This window comes from Nicotiana tomentosiformis, chromosome 1 (assembly GCF_000390325.3).
Source record: "Nicotiana tomentosiformis chromosome 1, ASM39032v3, whole genome shotgun sequence".
In the NCBI taxonomy this organism is placed as follows: Eukaryota; Viridiplantae; Streptophyta; class Magnoliopsida; order Solanales; family Solanaceae; genus Nicotiana; species Nicotiana tomentosiformis.
Window position 1 is genome coordinate 53,798,745 of NC_090812.1, and position 6,000 is coordinate 53,804,744.

The window sequence follows — 6,000 nt, forward strand, 5'->3', positions numbered from 1 at the left end:
GCAGTTTAACATGCATGTCTCATTTAGTATGTCTAAAGCATATTTTCTTTGTGAGATAGCAATTCATGTCTTAGATTATGCTACCTCGATTCCCAAGAAATACTTTAGATTCCCCAAGTCCTTGGTTTGAAAGTGACTGAACAGATGTTGTTTTAGCTTAGATATTCCTTCATGATCATTTTCAGTTATGACAATGTCATCAACATAAACGACCAAATAAATATTCTTTTCTGGAATATTATGTCGATAGAAAAAAGAGTGATCTGCTTCACTTCTAGACATCCCAAATGTTTGGACAACAGAGCTAAATTTGCCAAACGATGCTCTCGGAGATTGCTTCAGTCCATATAATAAACGTTTTAGATGACATACTAAGTCGGACTCCCCCTGAGCAAAGAACCTAGGAGGTTGCTCCGTATAAACTTCCTCAGCAAGCTCGCCATGTAAGAAAGCATTCTTAATATCTAGTTGATGAAGTGGCCAATGACGCATTACTGCTAAGGAGATAAGCAATCGGACAGATGCAATCTTGGAAACCGGAGAAAATGTGTCACTGTAGTCAAGGCCATAAATTTGGGTATATCCTTTAGCAACAAGGCGAGCTTTTAGCCGATCAATTGTTCCATCTGAACCTACCTTTACTATGTATATTCATCGACATCCAACGCTAGATTTTCCCTCCGGTAACTGGACCAATACCCAAGTGTTATTGGTTTCTAGAGCACTCATTTCTTCGATCATAGCACCTCTCCACCCTGGATGTTCTAATGCTTTGTCAACCGTTTTTGGTATAGGCACATTAGATAAGGTATATATAAATGGGACAAACAATTATATCTTACTGGTCTTTGAGTAGTGCGTATACCTTTGCGTATGGCAATTAGCGGAGTTACTGCATTTGATGAAGGCATGACTGGAGCAGGTGATGAAGGGGCAAGAAATGAGTCATCGGGAGCTACTAACATATCTGGAGCAAGAGTAGTGCTATCATTACTAAGAGAATGAAGACGAGAACGATGAGAGTAGACTTGAAGATGAGGAGGAGCGACTTCAGGGTTGTTTGGAAGACTGACCTATGGCATAGGAAGTAGAGGTACTGGCAATACATGAGGAATCAAATTTCTGCTTGTAGTGTTTAGGGGAAAATAATGAGATGTCTCAAAGAAGGTTACATCTGGAGTAGTAAAATATTTATTTATCTTTGGATTGTAGCACTTGTAACCTTTCTGGTAACGAAAGTATCCTAGAAAGACACACTTAATTGATTTTTGGTGGAGTTCATCATTTCCAAGACTGTGATCATGAACAAAGCAAGTACATCCAAACCAGTATTTTAAAAGGCGTGGGCATAAGGTGAGACGTTTTATATATGCCTCAGCGAGGCGTAAGCCCCGAGGCACGGGGCGTAAGCCCCATAGGTATTTAATTTTTAATATTTTATAAAATAATATAATTACAGTAAATATTTATAAACATGTAAAATTGCATAAAAATGAAGAAAACTATAAATATGTGATATATATATATATATATATATATATGTTTCATCCCCACAAAAAACTAGTCAAAACAATCTATTATACGCTACTTAGAAGCTTAAGTAACTTGAGTCGAAAAGAATAAAGTTTTCTACATGGAAGAACAAAAAGGATGACTAACCTTCAATTTGAACTTTGAACTTGCTGCTATGAAGAAGAATGTAGTTCTCTTTGTATTTATAAAAATAATTATCCGTTGCTTTTGGGAGATATTAGCAGACTAGCGGACAAGATAAAGAATTCGGAAAGACCATAAATTGGGGCTTTAATCAATAAAAAAAGGTCTTGACTTTTAAATTTAATACATTTCAATTCCTTTTTAAAACTTTTGAGTAATTACCAAGCTGAATTTTGAAAATTTGGGTATTATATGAAGGACTTATTCAACAAATTTTGTTTTAATTTGAAAAAAACTCTGGGGCTTACGCCTCACTAAAACAACTCGCCCCGAACGCCCAGGCGTACGTCCCGAATTGCTGGGCGTATGCCTCTTGAGACTTTCGCCCCACACCATCACCCCGAGGTATTTTTGGTGCACCTCTCCCCAGGGCTCGCCCCGAAAACGCCTTTTGAAACACTGATCCAAACAGTCTCAAAGGTAGATGATAAGGATTTTGACCTAGAAAGAGAATGCAGTGAGGGCTTTGATGTTGCAACACAGTTGAGGGCATTCTATTGATTAGATAACAAGCAATGAGAACGGTATCCCCCCAAAAACGAAGAGGAACACGATGTTGTATAAGTAAGGTACGTGAAGTTTCAATGAGATGCCGATTTTTACATTCGGCGACTCCATTTTGTTGAGGAGTATATGCACAAGAAGTTTGATGAGTGATTCCCTGAGACGACATAAAATTATCAAAGGGAGATGATAAGTACTCCTTGGCATTGTCACTACGTAATACCTTTACTGAAACACCAAATTGATTATTTATCTTAGCACAAAATTGTTGAAAAATAGAAAACAATTCAGAACGATTTTTCATAAAAAATACCCATGTGCAACAAGAAAAGCCATCAATAAAGGTAACAAAATATTGAAATCCCAAACATGAAACAACATGACTAGGACCCCATATATCTGAATGAACAATGTCAAATATAGACGAGGCCCTATTATTGACTCTTTTGGGAAACGAATCGTTTCCCAAGTTGACAAGATTCACATTCAATAGACGACAATGTGGAAAGACTAGGAATTAACTTCTGAAGCTTTGCATGACTCGAGTGACCCAATCGGTTGTGGAGAAGATTAGCTTAGGCAGCGGAAGTGAATGCAACTGGAGGTTGTGATTTAGACAAGTAATATAGTCCTTGTGACTCATATCATGTTCCAATCGTCTTCCTCAAACTCCGATCCAGCACAACAACAGAGTTAGCAAAAAGGTGACAGAATAATTGAGATTTTTGGTTAATTTTCTAATGGAAACCAAATTGAATGGGCATTGAGGAGCAAATAAAACTGAGTTTAAAGAAATAAAGGGAATAGGCTGCACTTTCCCTACTCCTTTTACTTCATTTCGTGAGCCATTAGCAAGAGTTACTGCAGGGAATGTTAAGGAATGAGTAAAGTTTGAGAAAAGATTCTTATTACCAGAGATATGGTCAGATGCACCAGAATCCAATATCCATGGGCTAATGGGTAAAGACCTGGTCAAACAAGCAAAGGAATTACCAGTTTGTAATATGTCTAATAAAACAGACTATTGTTTAGCCTATTGATACTACAAATAATCACTATAATCTGCTCCAGACAAAGTAATAGAATCGGCTTATTGGCTATCTATTTCTTTACGAGTCTGAACTACATGACCAGCACTGTGATTGTTAGGACGTGCTGGTCAACCATGTAGTTTCCAACAAGTTTGTTGAGTATGATCGAGCTTGTTTCAATAGTTGCAGTAAGGTCTAGAGCTTTTACCTTTTTCCCTTTGATAGACATTTTGTCCCTATGGATCTTCATTTTGCACAGCTAACACAGATGTCTCATCTTTATTAGTATTAATTGTTTATGAATAGATACGCAATAACCAAGCAGATACGTCTATAAGGGAAGGAACTATGGGACTTGACAAGATTTTATCCCTTACAGAGCTTAGATCAGATCTAAGACCTTTCAATGCCAAAACCATAAAAAAAAACTTAACTCTTTGTTGCTCTTGCGTAGTGATATTTGCAGAAAGTGGCATAGGAGAATCAAATTGATCCTTCAAAGTATCTATTTATCCTAAATAACTCGTCATATCTTGATTATCCTATTGCAGTTGGACTAGATCTGAGACAACTTTGTATATATGTTGTACGTCATTCGTATACAAAGCCTTAGCTTTAGTCCAAACCTTATAGCAAGGTTTACAAGACTAGAAAAGTTTGAGTAATTTAGGATCCAAAGAATTTCATTGTCACGCCCCAAACCTGGGGAGGCGTGGCTGGCACCCGGTGCCGTGCTGGCCCGAGCGAACCACTCTGTAACTCATGATCATTCGACCAAAACTAGAACATACATAGGTCGAGTTGGCTGAACTCATTCCTTTTGTAACTATCATGGGCCAACATGGCCACAACTCATAATGTACAAGCGTAAGTGGGAAAACACTGTATCACTGAATCATTTTTCTTAAAACATGAATACATATGGGTCGTCAAGGCCTCTGACATACTGTACAAAATGAACCTCTGTCTACAAAGCCTCTAAGATTATTTGATATAAAATGGGACAGGGTACCGGCCTACCCATAAGTCTGTGGTAAAACTTTGACACGATGACTCATAGACTCGGGTGCACTCCGAATGAGGTGGAGTCTTACCGATCCTTCGCTGAATGCCAATCTCGTCTACTATGAGGGCCCATCAAACTGATGATCTATACCTGCAGGCATAAATGCAGCGTCCCCAACAAAAGGACGTCAGTACGAATAATGTACTGAGTATGTAAGGCAGAACTGAAACATAACAGTAAGTTAACATTAATTAAAGACATATAAGAATCAACCTGAATCTGTGAAGTGCCACCGTATATGCATACTTATTATAATTACATATATACAATGTTTCTCTTTGAGACTATTATCCATATCGTATGATGCATGACTGCCCAACTGATCAGTGGTAACTTTCCAACCGGCCTTAGCTCGGTGGTAAATATGTAACTGCCCAACCGGCCATAGCTCGGTGGTAAATGTATGACTGCCCGACTGGTCGTAGCTCGGTGGTAAATATGTAACTGCCCGACTGGCCGTAGCTCGGTAGTAAATACATGATTGCCCGACCGGCCGTAGCTCGATGGTAAATGAATATGCATGGCTGCCCAACCGGCGGTAAATAATGATACATAACTTCCCAACCGGTGGTAACTGCCCGACCGGCCGTAGCATGGTGGTAAATGCATGAAGATGCATGTATCACTATATTATAAACATTAACATCTCTATCATAATATCTCAATAGGGAACTAGATACATACTTAGACATGCTTTAATATAACTTTACCAAAATGAATAACATAGATATCCTTAACTGTCAAGAGTAGAACCACTTATGAAATAACATTACACTTACGTATCGTTACTTGGATCATGCCAAAATGAAGGAAGGGCTTAGCCTTAACATACCTGAGCCGCATGAACCAGTGAGATGGAAGGTAGTGTTGTCGACTTGGGAATCATCAGAAGGTCACGTAACTCATCTTTTGGCAAATGAGAAATTGAAAAAGGAAACAACATGTCATCATCGAAGAACAAACTGTCTCAAAGGTATGAGAATGGCTCTCGTTCCTATATTCAAATCTCTCAAAACTAAACAATCCCAATAAAACTACAGATCCAACCCAACCTCTACTATCTTTATACTACACTTACCTTTTATTTTGGTCAAATTTATACTTCACATATTAAAGGCAAGAAAAAGAAGTAAATACTCTTAGAAAGAAAGAGTAAAGATAAAGTCTAAGAGTTTAAATTTTGATATTGCCATTCAAACTAAGAACGACTGAAGAGAGGATCAGCTAATTAGCTCTCTCCGTATTTCATTGTTTGGCAAAATTGCTATTCGAACTTGAGAATGTTCAAGATTTTTAATATCTTAGACATCCTTAATGAATTGGTGGGGTGGGGAGGGGGGGGGGGATTGTATTATAGTTAACAGATGCCACCTTATCAAAGTGATTCAATAGTCACTTTAATATATCACATATCACTGCCACGTTAAGGGAGGGTTAAGCTTATCCAACAATGGTAATTAATTAGCTAATCTTTCATTATAAAAAATCAATAATTAACCTATTATCCACATAATTAAGAATTATTTTAAATTACTTAAAATACCACTTACTCTTAACACATTTTATGTACCCTACTATCATGGTTATGTGGTACCATATAAAATAAATACATACACTATTATTTCATTAAAATATTCGTGTAAAAATATATATTTTTTCTGAACTTCTAATTTTCCTATTCTC

General features: G+C 37.4%; 1 long non-coding RNA gene across 1 annotated transcript; it reads right to left on the reverse strand.

The window, feature by feature from the left end:
• Nucleotides 1–4,136: 4,136 nt before the first annotated feature.
• On the reverse strand, nucleotides 4,137–5,564 carry LOC138896997 (uncharacterized). The gene is made up of 2 exons (XR_011410712.1): nucleotides 5,150–5,564; nucleotides 4,137–4,407 (listed from the first exon to the last, which is right to left on the reverse strand). It is a non-coding gene; the product is annotated as an uncharacterized lncRNA (long non-coding RNA).
• Nucleotides 5,565–6,000: the final 436 nt, after the last annotated feature.